General features: G+C 40.8%; 1 long non-coding RNA gene across 1 annotated transcript in view; it reads left to right on the forward strand.

Moving 5' to 3' along the window:
* LOC140610192 (uncharacterized) overlaps window positions 1–11484 on the forward strand; it is a 72240-nt gene extending 60756 nt beyond the window's left edge. Inside the window, exon 3 of the long non-coding RNA XR_012011956.1 lies at window positions 11374–11484. This is a non-coding gene — a long non-coding RNA (uncharacterized lncRNA). The remainder of the gene's footprint in view (window positions 1–11373) is intronic.
* The last annotated feature ends 2647 nt before the right edge of the window (window positions 11485–14131 follow it).

Here is a 14131-nt window from a genome sequence, read left to right on the forward strand (position 1 = left end):
GCCTTATTAAAAAGAAGAGAGAGAAGACTCAAATTAATAAAATCATGAATGAGAAAGGAGAGATCACTACCAACACCAAGGAAATACAAACGATTTTAAAAACATATTATGAACAGCTATACGCCAATAAATTAAGCAATCTAGAAGAAATGGACGCATTCCTGGAAAGCCACAAACTACCAAAACTGGAACAGGAAGAAATAGAAAACCTGAACAGGCCAATAACCAGGGAGGAAATTGAAGCAGTCATCAAAAACCTCCCAAGACACAAGAGTCCAGGGCCAGATGGCTTCCCAGGAGAATTTTATCAAACGTTTAAAGAAGAAATCATACCTATTCTCCTAAAGCTGTTTGGAAAGATAGAAAGAGATGGAGTACTTCCAAATTCGTTCTATGAAGCCAGCATCACCTTAATTGCAAAGCCAGACAAAGACCCCGCCAAAAAGGAGAATTACAGACCAATATCCCTGATGAACATGGATGCAAAAATTCTCAACAAGATACTGGCCAATAGGATCCAACAGTACATTAAGAAAATTATTCACCATGACCAAGTAGGATTTATCCCTGGGACACAAGGCTGGTTCAACACCCGTAAAACAATCAATGTGATTCATCATATCAGCAAGAGAAAAACCAAGAACCATATGATCCTCTCATTGGATGCAGAGAAAGCATTTGACAAAATACAGCATCCATTCCTGATCAAAACTCTTCAGAGTGTAGGGATAGAGGGAACATTCCTCGACATCTTAAAAGCCATCTACGAAAAGCCCACAGCAAATATCATTCTCAATGGGGAAGCACTGGGAGCCTTTCCCCTAAGATCAGGAACAAGACAGGGATGTCCACTCTCACCACTGCTATTCAACATAGTACTGGAAGTCCTAGCCTCAGCAATCAGACAACAAAAAGACATTAAAGGCATTCAAATTGGCAAAGAAGAAGTCAAACTCTCCCTCTTCGCCGATGACATGATACTCTACATAGAAAACCCAAAAGTCTCCACCCCAAGATTGCTAGAACTCATAAAGCAATTCGGTAGCGTGGCAGGATACAAAATCAATGCCCAGAAGTCAGTGGCATTTCTATATACTAACAATGAGACTGAAGAAAGAGAAATTAAGGAGTCAATCCCATTTACAATTGCACCCAAAAGCATAAGATACCTAGGAATAAACCTCACCAAAGATGTAAAGGATCTATACCCTCAAAACTATAGAACACTTCTGAAAGAAATTGAGGAAGACACAAAGAGATGGAAAAATATTCCATGCTCATGGATTGGCAGAATTAATATTGTGAAAATGTCAATGTTACCCAGGGCAATATACACGTTTAATGCAATCCCTATCAAAATACCATGGACTTTCTTCAGAGAGTTAGAACAAATTATTTTAAGATTTGTGTGGAATCAGAAAAGACCCCGAATAGCCAGGGGAATTTTAAAAAAGAAAACCATATCTGGGGGCATCACAATGCCAGATTTCAGGTTGTACTACAAAGCTGTGGTCATCAAGACAGTGTGGTACTGGCACAAAAACAGACACATAGATCAGTGGAACAGAATAGAGAATCCAGAAGTGGACCCTGAACTTTATGGGCAACTAATATTCGATAAAGGAGGAAAGACTATCCATTGGAAGAAAGACAGTCTCTTCAATAAATGGTGCTGGGAAAATTGGACATCCACATGCAGAAGAATGAAACTAGACCACTCTCTTTCACCATACACAAAGATAAACTCAAAATGGATGAAAGATCTAAATGTGAGACAAGATTCCATCAAAATCCTAGAGAAGAACACAGGCAACACCCTTTTTGAACTCGGCCATAGTAACTTCTTGCAAGATACATCCACGAAGGCAAAAGAAACAAAAGCAAAAATGAACTATTGGGACTTCATCAAGATAAGAAGCTTTTGCACAGCAAAGGATACAGTCAACAAAACTCAAAGACAACCTACAGAATGGGAGAAGATATTTGCAAATGACATATCAGATAAAGGGCTAGTTTCCAAGATCTATAAAGAACTTATTAAACTCAACAGCACAGAAACAAACAATCCAATCATGAAATGGGCAAAAGACATGAACAGAAATCTCACAGAGGAAGACATAGACATGGCCAACATGCATATGAGAAAATGTTCTGCATCACTTGCCATCAGGGAAATACAAATGAAAACCACAATGAGATACCACCTCACACCAGTGAGAATGGGGAAAATTAACAAGGCAGGAAACAACAAATGTTGGAGAGGATGCGGAGAAAAGGGAACCCTCTTACACTGTTGGTGGGAATGTGAACTGGTGCAGCCACTCTGGAAAACTGTGTGGAGGTTCCTCAAACAGTTAAAAATATACCTGCCCTACGACCCAGCAATTGCACTGTTGGGGATTTACCCCAAAGATACAAATGCAATGAAACGCCGGGACACCTGCACCCCGATGTTTCTAGCAGCAATGGCCACGATAGCCAAACTGTGGAAGGAGCCTCGGTGTCCAACGAAAGATGAATGGATAAAGAAGATGTGGTTTATGTATACAATGGAATATTACTCAGCTATTAGAAATGACAAATACCCACCATTTGCTTCAACGTGGATGGAACTGGAGGGTATTATGCTGAGTGAAGTAAGTCAGTCAGAGAAGGACAAACATTATATGTTCTCATTCATTTGGGGAATATAAATAATAGTGAAAGGGAAAATAAGGGAAGGGAGAAGAAATGTGTGGGAAATATCAGAAAGGGAGACAGAACATAAAGACTGCTAACTCTGGGAAACGAACTAGGGGTGGTAGAAGGGGAGGAGGGCGGGGGGTGGGAGTGAATGGGTGACGGGCACTGGGTGTTATTCTGTATGTTAGTAAATTGAACACCAATAAAAAAATAAATTAAAAAAAAAAAACCTACAGATGTGATCCTATCATTTTCTTGCTTAAAATCTTTCAAAGGTTTTCATTACAGTCAGAATATACTCTGGACTCCTGACCCAGGAGGGCCTACTCCCCCTCCAGTTCTCTGTGTATTTCATGCTTCCTCTCTTGGGTCATGTCAAACACTTGGATTTTTATAGTCTTGGATCATACCCGTCATTTCTGCCTCAGGACCTTTTCACTGTTTTCCCTATATTTGGAAAGCTTTCTCAGCTCTTCTCATGCCTGGTCCTTTGTTACTTTGGCCTCAACTCTGGAGTCACCTCAAAGAAGTCTTCCTTGAATATTCTATCTAGAAACACCTCCCCAAGTAAATCTCTCTTTCAAAGCTCTGATTATTTCCTTTATAGCACTTTATAACACACCAAATGCTATCTTCCCCACTCACATTTAACAACATAAAAACAGAGACCTTGCCTGTCTCGTTTGTTACTGTTATGCTCAGACACTTGAGCAGATTTGGTACAGAGAAGGCACCAAATACTTCATTCTAAATTCATCAGTAAATTAAAGATCAGAACTACTCTTCAAGCCTAAGACATGTAGATCAAATATATTTCCCTGGAATTTCTCCCTGCTGAGAATGACCTTGTGGTCTTGTTAAATTCTGGTGACAGATGAAACTTTTGAATATCATTAATTGGTACCCAATCACATCCTCTGTATTTCACTGTGTAAAGTACTGTAGAATGTATACCAGTTGATTAAAAGAGAGGGTGCCATAGTTAGAAGTGTGGACTCAGATGGCCCTGCTTTCACACCACAGCTTTCCAAGTCATGTGGCCTCAGGCTTCGCTTTCTTAATTTTTAAGGAGGAAATAATAACACCTAAAAGGAGAGAGCCTTATGTGAACATTCTTTGAGATAATGAATACAGATATGGTTAAGCGTGTGACAGCAAACACTCCCTGAAGATAGTTATCATCACTTTGAAAATATGGCCCTGTGTTGCAGAGGCTCCCACCATTTTAGCAAGCTCCTCTTTCATGACCTAAAATATCACATACAAAGGTGATTTCAGTGGATTAGGGGCTCACCAGAATTGCTTCTCTTCATCTGCCTTTGGACTTGTTTTGCTCATAAATGCACTAGAGATTTGTTTCTGTAGGTTACTCACTGCGAGGTCTCCACTGGCATCTGATATCCCTTTGTGTGAAAAATTGCATCATAAGGCAAAAGTCACAGAAATGTAAAGGAAGCAGATTATGTTAGCTATTTCCTCTTCCTTTTGCTCTGCCCCACTGCCTAATTGAAAGCCTAATGAACATAGTGCTAGGAAGACAGACATGATCCAACTGCAGGCTTCCTAAGAAGTGATGAGACCCCAGAGGATGTCCTGAGGCATTATCCCATGAAAGGTGCTGCTAACCATGTCACCATACTAAAACTGGACTTTATCTCATACATTGATTTGATTCGGATTCTTTTCAGTCCTCAAGTCAGTATCTGAATTGATCACTGAGCCTTTGACAAGTGTCATCTGCCATATATATTGCAATTTATGACATTTAAGGGCCTATTGACCTAGAAATTCTGCTCCCATGTGGGAAACAAGATACCAAGTCATTTGAAAATGTGGTGCAATTGACAAATGCTCATATTAACTCAACTATATACCAAGAGGCAAAAGATTAAGTGTTCTGAAATCTATTTAATGACTCTATTTAGATTTTACCACATCTTTATTCTTTCACTCAGCAAGAATATGTTTATTTAATGCCAAGTGAATATCAGAAAATACAACTATGTTCCCTTACTGCTGTGGAAGTGTTTCAATTTTAGAAATCATAAGAATTTTAAGAAGGGAGTATTGGATGTATTAGATACTTTTTTTAAAAAGCAGATAAATATTTAATACATTTTGTAATTATTTTAATGAAAAAAACATATTTTTAATACCAGTATTTGTCAAGATATGTTAAGAATTGCATAATATACAGGCACCTGGGTGGCTTAGTCAGTTAAGTGTCTGATTCTTGATTTTGACTCATGTCATGATCTCAGAGTCCTAAGATGGAGCCCTGTGTTTGGCTCTGTGCTCAGTGGGGAGTCTGCTGAGTATTCTTTCTCTCCGTCTCCCACTGCCCCTCCCCACCCTCACGATCTCTCTTTCTCTCTCTAAAATAAGTAAATAAATCTTTTTAAAAAAGAATTGCATAAAGTAACAATAACATGTAGACCCGGTTTGCTGGAGGAAATATGTCAATCTAATCATGAAACATAAATGATGCTACAGATTCAACCTCAAAATATATGGTTGAACCCATACTTGGCCTAATCTCAGTTTTATAATCTGTGAAATGGAAACATGAATATCTATCTGCCATGCTTACTTCACAAAGATGCTATGAGGGTCAACTGAGTAAATGTAGAGAAAAAATTATTCGGAAAATTAAAAATTTGCTTCATAGGAAAGCAAGAGATCATGAAGAAGATAGCCTATATTTTATTTTTTTCAAAAGAGAAATCGTCCAATCTCATTTGTCTTTGATTCTGAAAAACTCAACATGCTATCTTTCCTGCATATTTTTAGATGTGAGAGGTTAGGAGACCCAAGGCCATAGCTTCTTCAAACCCAGCTCTTAGTGCATGGCCTCTTGGCTGACACAGGAAGGCTGACTCCAGGACTACAGATCTGGCCCAGCAAAAGAATGGAATTTCAGTGAAGAGAGTGCCTGGACAAACTGATGGTTTGTTTTTTATCTTTGCTTCTAGTTTGATGGAGCTCCATCAGTGCTTCCCCACCATGACCGTTCCTGAATGATGATGATAACAAAAAGATTACCATTAGTTGAATTGCTGCCATGTGGCAGACACATACTATGCATCTTCAAAGTAGACAACACAGTTGAGTGGTTAGAGTTCAAGGAATGTCGAATGGTTTCTCCAGGATCGCAAGGTGGTGATTTGTAGGGCTAGAATTCAGAGTCTACCCAAACAGTGAACTCTTCTGTTAGTATCTGCCCAGAGCCTAAAAAACCTAGTACACTGCTGAATTTTCTAGACCTTTTTCTTTGAGGGAGAAAAAAAATCAAGACTTCTACATTTTTCACCTCCCACATAGTTCCTAGCTAGCTGAATGCTTACCATGTAGTGAACAAATATCTAAAACATGTTGGCTGCCCTTAAGTGATTGACTACTTCTAGCCACACCTACTTTGTGTCATGTAATTTGAGAACAATCTCATTTGTGATATGAAGTATCTCTGCTTACACTCTATGTTCACTCAAACTTCAGCCTGCTCAGTTGAGACAGCCCACACCACCAAATTAAAAGCCTGTATGAAAGTACCAGTTTCTCACAATGTCCATTTGAACTCTAACTGTCATCACTTCACCAATAGGTGCATGAGAAGTTGATTGTTCACTGGCTTCCAGCCTTGTGCTAAGTTGTTTTAATGGCATCATTTTTTAATGACTGTGGGGTATTCCTTTTTTCCCCTAAGGATGAGCACCACTTGTGTATGATGAGTATAGGCTTTGGAATATGGAAATGATGGTAGTTACTCATCCATGGATGTCTCTGGCAGGTACCACTGCTGGGTTCATCCTGTAATGTTCACCATCTTTTGCCCTCATCCTTATAACCGAAGGCATATGCTAGTCTTTGAGGTGCATGTATTGACTGTGGATGGTGAATAACAGAAATTGGAAGAAGACTGTAGCACTGGTCTCATTATTATGCTCCAATCAAGTGAATTTAAATAGACACAAGATAGGCTCTCATGAAATAGTAAACTATCTCTCTTTTTGAGCCACTGTAGTATAGTCAAGGACTTTGTTAACTAAAGTATTAATTGACATGCAATGTTATAATAATTTCAGTTGTACAACATAGTGTTTCACAAATCTATGTGTTATCCAATGTTTACCATTATGTTAAGGGTATGCTACACTAAGCGTGGTTAGCATCGATCACCATACAGTTATTACAATATTATTGACTGTATTCCCAATGTTGTGCTTTTCATCTCTGTGACATCAGTAAATCATAACTGAAAGTTTGTACCTCCTAATTTCCATCACCGATTTTGCCCATCCCCTCACCTACCTCCCCTCTGGCAACCACCAGATGTCCTCTGTATTTACAAGTCTGCTTCTATTTTTATTTGACTGTTCATTTGTTTTGTTTTTTTTAGATGCCACATGTAGGTGAAATCATGCAGTATTTACCTTTTCCTGTCCGACTTATTTCACTTAGCCCAATACCTTCTGAGTCCACCTGTGCTGTCACAAAGGGCATGGTTTTTGGACTGTGGTTCCACCATATACTATTGGATGAGATATTCATTCTCCGTGTGGCTTAGTTACCTCATCTTCAAAATGTCTTTTTCATGGGTTCTGAGGCTTACAAAAGATAAATGGGCAGAGAAAAGTATCTTGTTAATCATAATGCAGTCTGCAAATGTTAGATATTATTGTCCCTGTGAGAGTCAGCTTTTTAGTTATCAGAAGAATCTTTCTATCATTTGACTTCCTACTCTACCAGCTAGCATACTGGAGGCTGGCTTAGCTGGGTCAGGAGACCATCTGCATTTCTTCCCTGCGTTTGGTAATTCAAAGTGGGTCACTCATATAAGGCTTTATTGGGAGTATTCATACACAGAAATTGTCAAGTGCTACAAATCAAGACTTCTCTGCATCCCACCAAGGGCTTGTTGAGAAACATTTACCAGCATGCTTCTGATCCCTTCCCTAATTTCTAATCCCTCCCACCTTCTATATCCATGGAAGCCACAAATTCCCAGGATGTTGGATTTGTAAACCCTAGAGGGGAGAGACCTTTTTGGTGTGAACTTTTGTTCACTGTCTAGCACAGAGCCTGACACATACTAACTGTTCAATAAAAATGTATTGAATGACGGGCTCCTGGGTGACTCAGTAGGTGAAGCATCTGACTCTTGATTTCTGCTCAGGTAATGATCTCAGAGTCATGAGCTTGAATTGAACCCATGTTGGGCTCCATACTGAGTGTGGAGCCTGCTTAAGATTCTCTTTCTATCTCTCTCTCTCTCTGTGTCCCTCCCCTGCTCATGCTCTTCTTTCTCAAAATAAATGAATAAATAGAATTTTCTTTAAAAAGAGTCAAAAGCATCATTTTTAAAATGTGTTGAATGAATGGGTGAATTGATGAATGAATCGCTTGAAGGACACAGGGCAAAGATATATTGGGGTGTGAATATTGACTCTAACTCATAAAAACTTTATCCTTCCAATTAACCTCCCTAAATTAGGTTTCTACATCTGTAGAATGGGTAAGTTGATGTGTACGTCACATAAGATCGATGTGAAGATTTATTAAGGTGGCATGAACAGCACATGTTGGGCAATGAATAAATGTGAGATGTTTTCCTCTTTCCCAAAGCTGATGGGTAATTCTATTCCATCTCCTATTCATCCTCCTGCTTGACTACACCCCACCACCTCCCACTGTGTTTATATACATATTTATGTTTACACACAAACATATGTTTAACAACTAGCTGCGTGACTATCATTTCACACCAGGATGCCGAGCTCAGCCAACACATTCAGATGCTAACACCTGTGACAGAGGCAGAAAGAATGAGTTCCATAAACCAACGTTTAACTTTTGAAATTGGAGTGGGTAATTCAGAAGGGTAATTCATGAATTCCCTAGTTGTTTCTTCTTCCCTTTCTAGCTCAAACCTGGTGGGGATCCTGTATTAATTTTTGCTTTACCTGTTACAGTAGCTGTAAGGTTCAAGTGGGACAATGTATATGAAACACTCTGCATACACCAATTATTGCCACTCTGAGAACAGGAAAGTTCTAGGAATGAATCCTAGAACCACAGAGCTGGCAGGCAGCTGAGATTATAATTTAGTCCAACCCCATTCATTCTTAGATGAGCAACTTTAGGCAAAAATAAAGTGACTCTTCTTAGGTTACTCAGTTTAATTCGTGGCAAAAATTAATCTAGCATCTACTGACTCCAAACCCAGCACCTTTCGTTGTGCTAGTGCACACCCACATCCTTGAGCTGACGATGATTAAAAGGGCAACCACTGGGAGCAACATGCAACCTGAGGCACACACATGATGATTAAAAGAACAAGAAGAGGAGGCTAGCATATATTGAGAAAAGATTCATATATTCTGAGTCAAATTAGTTCATTTCTGTCACATCATTTCAAATGCATTGTTTTATCACCAGGAAAATACAATTGCAGTTAGTGGAAAGGAAAACAAATGCTTCTTAGAGAGCTTTATAAAATGGCCAAGAAAAAAAAAAAGTCTTTAATGGCCTAAAAGAGGAAGAAAAATAAGTAATAACTGGGGCCTGCATTACTTTGGATGCAACGAATGGTGCTGGAGAAAAGGGAACAAAGCAGGACTCACAAGGCAACAGAGCAAACAGAAGCCCTGCACGTGTTGAACACAACAGTCTCTAGCCATGTTCAAGCACCATCTTCTCCCATCCTGAAATTCTCCAGCTCAGATGTAATCAATTTGAGCTTGTAATGATCCAGCCGCTTAAGATCTTCATAATAGTCTAGCCCACTGCTGTTCAACTGCCTGTAACTTCTGGAAAGGAAGATGTCCTAGGAAAGCACACGGTGGGAGGGAGTGTGTGGCAAGAGACTCTCAGAGATAGGAGAAAAGATGCAGGCAGAAGCATTTAGACCTCCTCAATATTTCAGATAACAGGTGACTTTGTCAGCTTCTCCCAGGGGTGACACTCGAAAGATTTAGGAACTAGTAAGGTACAGCCTCCAAATAATCTGAACTGATGCTGGCTAAGATTTAGAGCAGAGTTCTGCTGTGTCCCCAGGGGTGGCGCCAGGGCTGCCAGGGTGGGTAGAAGTGGGTAGGGATTCCCAGGGTTCAAAGCAGCAACTATTTGCCAGTAGTGGGGGGCAGGCGTAGTGCTGGAAGGAGGGAAGTTTTGGAACCACAGAAGCAATTCTCATGCCTACCCACTGAGTTATTTGTGTGCCCTTCATACTTTTCTCCTTCTTCCTTTGCCCTACCTGTCCATTCTTTCATGGTTGCTAAAAAGACATCCTGACAGGGCAGAGTTCAAAGCTCTAGGAGAAGAATTCTCAGAGAGCAGAGGGTGAGGCCATGCACATGAGCAAGTCCTGTCTGAGGTTGATTCCCATTATTTCTGAGGTGACACCATCAGGCCATGGCTGTCCAGGGATGAGGCAGCTCAGATAGGAACTGTGGAGAGCTGAAAAGCACATTCCTCCCAGAGACCCTAGCTTCACCTCAGCCCCAGGCTCACGGACATGCAGGTTCAGGTTGCCTTCAAGTCAGAAACTGAAGAGTTACTAGTTTTGAACCCTATGCAGGCCAATGCTGGAAGGATGCATTTGCAACTTCATGCTTGCCAAAAACCTGCATGGGAGTACAAAGTCTGACGTCCTCCCAGGATGAGCAGAGATTGGATTTTCTCCAGGTGGATTATTCTTTCTCTCTATGCAAGGACCAACAATCCATGTGGACTTCGAAGTTCATGGGTAATCTGGCCTCCCTGGGGAGGACCCCTCCACTCTCAATGGTAAAGGCAAATTGATGGCCTTGACAGCAGGAGCCGGGCTTGCACTGCCCTGGCCCCTTCTCTAGACCAATTTAAGAAGCAGCTGCCTTTGAGAAAGGCCCCTTGTCCATTCTTCCCTGCTTGCGGTAGCTAGACGCTTCTCAGCTGCCTACGTGGTGGAGCTTGATGTACCCAACATCTTGCAGATATAAAATGGAAAATGGGCTTCTACTCAGAACAGCAGCAGCTGTTTAACACCATCAGAAAACGAAATCATCATACTTTAAAACCATATCTAGCAGTTTAAAAGAGCTGCGAAGACAAAATGAAGTGGACACAAGAGTATGGTTTTGCAATTGCCTTTACCAAACTCTCTACTTCATGGAAGCACAACTTCAAAACATGAAAGTTCTGAAGTCTTGGGTTTTTTTTTGTTGTTGTTGTTGTTGTTGCTGTTGTTTGTTTTTTGGTGGTTTTTTGTTTTTGTTTTTGTTTTTTTGAGTGGACGAGGATTGTCTCTCTATGTGTTCTTAAAAAGAAAGCATTGATCTATCCCATTCCTCCTTTTTAGGAGCCAGCATCCCTGACTTAAATCCTAGGGATGATACACTTTTACCTTGACCCCATAGCCACAAAGGTGGCTGGGCCATTCCTTTGACAGTCGTTCTCTACTCTGTCGAAACTGGTGCCAGGCAAGATGCTCAGTTTTATTCCCTCATGAGTTATACAGCTTTAACCTGAGATATCTCCTATTATTAATATTCTAAGGTCATTTTTCCTCTTTTGAGTCAGCAACTGGTAATTTCAGAAAATCTACCAGACAAATGACTAGTACTAAAGATTGTTATTCCACATAGCAAATTGTTTTAGAGGTCTTCCTGTGACTTGTTTTGGTTTTTGTGATGTTTTTGTTTTGCTTTGTTTTAGATCTAAGACATACCTGGAAGGTACACTTGTAAAGGATCCTCCCCAAATTCCAATAATTAGAGAATCACCTGTTTCCCAGAGATGTCTAGTCTGATGCTGAAGAAATTTCGGTGGGTGTATTATAAAATGTTTAAATATTGTAATTAGGCTCTTTTTTTCTTTATATATCAAATGAAATAATTGCATTTTGCTGGATTTTTTTTTATCTCCAACTGTTTTGTTTTTAAATTGTTTTGTTCTTTCTTTTTCTTTTTCCTTCACTCTGTGTTTTGTTTTGTTTTGTTTTTCAGAACTAGGTAATGAGTGCCCCTGTATAAGTTGCCTGGTTTTTTATTCCAAGATACCTTATCATAGATTGTTTGGCCTATCAATCATAGTTAAGGCGAGGACCAGCTTATTTGCCAATTTTTATTTTGGTTAATTAAAAGTAAGTGTATCAAGATCAAAATCTGGAAATGCTAGAAAGCTGGGAAGCGGGGATCCCTGGGTGGCGCAGCGGTTTGGAGCCTGCCTTTGGCCCAGGGCGTGATCCTGGAGACCCGGGATCGAGTCCCACATCAGGCTCCCGGTGCATGGAGCCTGCTTCTCCCTCTGCCTGTGTCTCTGTCTCTGTCTCTCTCTCGCTCTCTCTCTCTCTCCGTGACTATCATAAATAAAAAATAAAAAAATAAAAAAAAAGAAAGCTGGGAAGGGTGCATAGGAAGAAGAACATGCTGGAAATGCTGGAGGTGGGGAAGACTGGTGTGATTTAGGACCCCTAGAAATGAGAGGGTTCGACAAGGATATTCAGGAAGCAGGCTGAGCATGTTGCTGTTCTAGAAGCCTGTCTCTCAAGGGAATAGTAAGAACTGAGTATGTAATGGAAATCGGAAATGATCCTCTCTTCTTTGCATGATTCTGCCAAGAGAGGGAAGAGCACATGAGAATAAAGCTTAGGAAACCAAGCCAGAAGGCCAAGGCTGACCCACGTGAAGTCAGTAAGACCAGCAGTGGGCCTGGGATCCCAGTGGTTTCAGAAAGGCTGTCTGCAAGAGGGGCCCTGGATGTCCTCTGAAGGCATTTGGGACAAGCCCATCAGCTGAGGAGGTCAGCGCCTGCCTTGACCCACACCAGCGGGTAGCCAGTCAATCATCCTGTCCAATATAAAGCCTCATTTTCTTTAAAAGGACGTTTGTGTGCTTTGTTCCAGGCAAGGAACTCAAGTGACCCCAGACTAACTGCAAGCCGTCCCCTGACCCAAATCAAAGGAGCCCTCCAACACCTGCCATTCATCAGGTTCCTTTCAGCAGAGTAGCATGAAAGAGAAATAATTTTACTCGCGCCTAAAATGTAGTTCTTTGGGAAAGCAGATGTTGAACAGCAGCCCAGCAACCTGGTACAACAGTTTAGGACAGGAAGTCGAGAAAAAAAAAAAAAAAGATTCAACAGGAATTGCAGAGGGAATTGAGAAAGGCAGAGCATAATTACCTGCATTGGAATAGAGCCTAAGCACTGACGCTAACATCATTACTCTTACATTAAGAGGAGAAGATTTTACCCTAAATACAATCAGAGCTTTGCCCTTAGATACCAGCAATCCTATGGAGGGCAGTGGAGGCAGGGAGCCTTTCGAGAAGGTGAGAAGATAGAAAGAGGAAATCAGACAGACAGACATAAGGGCACCTTTCTATATCAATACTCTTGGCCTCACTGTCTGCTTCTCTAATCCACTTACTTTTTGGCAGGCACCCGTATCACATTAAAAATGCATCCTGTGATTCTAATATATTATCTCTGCATTTGCGCTAGATGGCAAGGTGGTGCTGATAGACACTCAAAGGACAGGCTTACGTATTTCTTAGAGTGGCAATCACTTTTCAGCAACGATTTGGTATACAATCGTGATAATATTTCAGCTCATATAGTATTGATGATTGCTTTTAATTGGGAGAGATCTGTACTGGGGTGTGAATGAGGGTGGGTCAAGCACCTGGGTCCAGTTCCTAACTGGTGGTGCTGGGCAGGTCACTTAAACACTCTATTACTTCATCTGTAAAATGGGCAATGATAGAACTAAACTTGGTGCGTGCATTCAGCAGTGCAACAGTTGTAAAGCAGTATGTGATAACTGTTAGCTCATACTATCATTATTCATTACACTCCAAAATAAAAATCAAATTCAATGTAAACGACAAAGCCTATTTCAACTTCCCAAATGCCCCTAAAGCCAACAGGCATGGGATGAGAGCTCTCTAAAACCACGTCCCCAATAAGACCATAAAACTTCCCAAACCAAGACGAGTTACATTGTCCATATCAACTGACAGCCAGGTCCATTTTTTAGATTTGCTATGTCATGCATGCAGGGCTGGTTAAAAGGCTTTTTAAACAAGAGCCCAGTGAAACCACAGAAGAGAAAAAGACAGAAAGGGGGAAAAAAATTCCTCCCAGGCAAGTGACAGAATTCAGAACCCAAGCATGCAGTGATGCCCTAAACCCAAAGTCTTTACAAGCTAAGTGGTCGATGTAGCTGCCTAAGATCATCCCCCAATATGGCCCTGAGAGAACTAATAAAGGACCTGGCGCTAAGGGGAGAGAGAGGAAAGCGCTCGGCTGAAAGATTGACTGATCTTGCTACAGATCAGATGGATGGTTCTAAATGACCTGTAAAGACATTCCCGGAGCCCTGGGCCACAGCATTAAGAGCCCAGACACCACTAGCACTTCTGAAGTAGTTATTAGTGACTGAAGTCACAGTTGTCAACTGTGACTTCAGTTT

Source organism: Canis lupus, chromosome 2 (assembly GCF_048164855.1).
Source record: "Canis lupus baileyi chromosome 2, mCanLup2.hap1, whole genome shotgun sequence".
NCBI lineage: Eukaryota > Metazoa > Chordata > Mammalia > Carnivora > Canidae > Canis > Canis lupus.